The sequence below is a fragment of the Neovison vison genome, chromosome 4, assembly GCF_020171115.1.
Source record: "Neovison vison isolate M4711 chromosome 4, ASM_NN_V1, whole genome shotgun sequence".
NCBI classification, from domain to species: domain Eukaryota; kingdom Metazoa; phylum Chordata; class Mammalia; order Carnivora; family Mustelidae; genus Neogale; species Neogale vison.
In genome coordinates this window covers 30,337,464-30,341,171 of record NC_058094.1, presented here as the reverse complement: position 1 = coordinate 30,341,171, position 3,708 = coordinate 30,337,464, and positions in this window count along the sequence as shown.

The following is a 3,708-nucleotide window of genomic DNA, read 5'->3' as shown; positions in this document are numbered from 1 at the left end:
GGAGAATCCTTAATTCATGTTTGGCCAAATAATGTAGAATATACCAAATTCTACTTAAATCATTTAGTTTATGGACTTAATTCAGTTCTCTAAACATTGTAAACTACATTTCAAATGAGTGCATTTTCTTTTCCTTTAAGTGCTTGATCAGGCAGGTACACAGTATTTCTAGACAAATCCTTCCTAGCATTTACACAACTATTTTTAGTTTTTTTCAAATTCTTTTATTTACTTACTTTTTTGAGAGAAAGAGAGAGAGCGAGCATACACATGAACGGGGAGGGGCAGAGAGAGGGAGAGACGGAATCTTAAGCGGGCTCCAGGTCCAGTGCAGAGCCCACTATGGGGCTCAATCTCACCACCCTGAGATCATGACCTGAGCCAAAATCAAGAGTTGGATGCTTAACCGACTAAGCCATCCACATGGCCCTCAAATTCTTTTAGGTCACCTGGGTGCCTTAAAAGACTATTTCAATAGTCAAGTTAGCCAAGAAAATGAAACGTTATCTTTTCAAAACAAAACAAAACAAAACTCCAAAGTATGCAAGTAATAAATATATAGTATTTACCCAAGATGTAATAAATGAACAAATAAATAAATAATTTGTCTTCTACAATTCAGGCAAAATTTCTTAACAACTTTCAGCTTAAAATAACAGATCTAGTCTCAATCTTTTAAAGTTGGAATCACAGGGTTAATTTCTCAAATTCTCTAACATTTCCAATTCTCTTTAACACAACAAACTATATAACAGCATGCACAGATTATTCTGGCTTAACACAAAAGGAGTTAAACTATGGATTTGATTTCCTCATCATCTGAATAATATAATTAATAAGATAAACTCAAGAGCTACATATCAAACTCCAAACCCCCAAACCAAAAATGTACATTCTTTCCAAAACAGCTATGGAAACCCTGACCAAAACTGACCATTTATTAGGCCACAAAAAAATCAATACTTTCTACAAAATGGAACTTAGTAGGCCATGTTATAGTTCCAAAAATACGTGGAAATTCAAAATGAAAAATAAAGACCAAATAAAAGAAAACCATTGGTTTTAGAAATTACTTTTCTAAAAGTAATTTAGAAATTTAGAAATTACTTTTCTAAATAACTTGGCTGCTAATCAAAACTGTAATAAAATAATATTTTTAATAGCAATAATTGGTATTAATGCATAATAATCTAATAATATCTCTTACTGACTCCTCTTTTTGTTGTCATTTACCTCTTGGCCAAGCTTTTGCATTCATTAGTAACTTAAGTACCTGGTTGGCTATTTTCCTATCCCTTATTTCATCATTCTTAGTAAATTTAACTTTATGTAAATAATTCATCCAACACCCAGGTGTTTTCATTTTTTACTTCCTCAACTGACTTCTGGGCTTCTTTCACCATTAAAAAAAGAAATTTCTTTTAAGTTGCATTGGGAATGCCTTACAAGAGTATCCTTCATGGTATTTTATCATTCATCCCATAATAAGTACTACACTGAGATAGTTTAAATAGGTCCTATAAGGTTGCCTGACTCTATCTATCACTACCTAGTTATTATATCTATTTTAACACTGGGTGCTGAAAGCACAAGTATTTTATTAGCAAAATAAAAAGATACTGAAATGTAACTGAAAATATCTTGATCATTTTTAAAACAAATACATTAAAAACCTATAAGCAAATACCTGATTTCTAGTATCACAATAAAACTACTTCAAAACACAAACTCCTCCAGCTTCTACAGTCTCTATCATGCTGGATGCGTAGCTTCCATTATTATATAGTTATTGGCGGATTGATGCAATCAACGTTTGCACATTAGTTGCCCTTATTTACTAGATACTTCTAACAGTGTCTGAGAATAGTAAAAAAAAGGGGGAGGCACCTACTAGCTTAATCATTTAGGTGGCTGACTCTTGATTTTGGCTCAGGTCATGATCTCAGCGTCCTGGGATCAAGGCCCCTGTTGGGCTCCCTGCTTGACAGGGAGTCTGCCTAAGGATTCTTTCCCTCTGCCCCCACCCCTTTCTCTCTCTCTCTCTCTTTCTCTCTTTGTCTCCCTCTCTAAAATAAACAAATAAATCTTCAAGAAAAAAAAAGAATTTTGGTGATAATATTGATAAAGACATGTAAGATCATACCCATCTATAAGGAGATAACTAATTGGAGAAAAAAGAATAGCAAAGATGAAAAATGAAAGAATAAATAATTGATTTATGGCATGTTGACTTTAAGTACAGGAGGGTTTTAGGTAGAGGCTCTATTAATCTGCACACATCAATCACTAGCTTAATTACCTAGAGGGGGGATTGTTTTTCTTCTATAAGAGCAGAAATATATGGTTATAGCTGGCAAGTGCAGGGCTGATGCAGTGGCCCCATGATGTTGTCAATATCGCAATCTACTTCTCCCTTTAAGCTCTGGATTTAGCTTTCGTTCCTTTGATCATTTTAAAAACACAGGATGACTGTCTCATCTGCAACTTCTAGTCCAAGTTCTAGAAAAAGGAAAGAGATAAAACTCATAGGATTATATAAAAATGCAGAAAAAATATTTGACAAAATTCAACATCCTTTCACAATAAAATTCTCAACAAACTGAAGACTGAAGGAATTTAATAAAAGCCATATCTAACAAATCACAGCCAACATCATACTTGATGGTAAAAGGTTGCAAACCTTTTTTTTAAGACCAGGAACGAGACAAGGATGCCCTTTCTCATTACTACTTTTCAACATAGTACTGGAAACCCTAGCCAGAGCAATCAGGCAAGAAAAATAAATAAAAGGCATCCAAATCATCAAGAAAGAAGCAAAATTTTCTGTCCGCAGCTAACATAATTTTATGAGAAAATTCTAAAGATTCTACCGTTAAAAAAAAAAAAAAAAGACGCTGCCATAAAAACCTGTTGCCGTAGCCAGGGATCTGGGGATAAGGAAGATAGAGGGAGGTGTTAGTAAAAGGCTACAAGGTGTAATTTGAATAAGGTCTGAGGATCTAAGATACAACCTGGTGACCAGAGCTCTAACACTGTATTGTACAACTGAAATTTTCTAAGAGAATTTCTAAGAGATTAGAATTTAAATGTTCTCATTAAGAAGGAAGAAAAGACGGGCGCCTCGGTGGCTCAGTGAGTTAAAGTCTCTGCTTTGGCTTGGGTCGTGGTCCCGCGGTCCTGGGATCGAGCCCCGCATCAGGCTCTCTGCTCAGCGGGGAGCCTGCTTCCCACCCCTTTGTCTCTGCCTGCCTCTCTGCCTACTTGGGATCTCTGTCAAATAAATAAATAAAATCTTTAAAAAAAAAAAAAAGAAGGAAGAAAAGAAGGCAGGAAGGAAGGGGAAGGGAAGGGATAAGAAGAAGGGATGGGAGGGGATGAAGGAAGAAAGGAAGAGAAAGAAGGGTTTGACTGGAGGAATCCTTTCACACTGTACATGTATTTATACATCCTATGTACACATGCATCAAGTCATCATGATGCACACTTTAAATATCTTATAATTTGTCAATTATACTTCAATAAAGCTGGAAAAACCTTTAGAACTAGTAAGTGAATTCATTTTCAGGATAGATATAAAGTCAATATACAAAATCGGTTGCCTTTCTCTACAGTAACACTGAACTATCTGAAAAAGAATTAAGGAAAACAATCCCATTTACAACAGCACCAAAAACAATAAAATGGTTAGGAATAAATTTAACCAAGGAG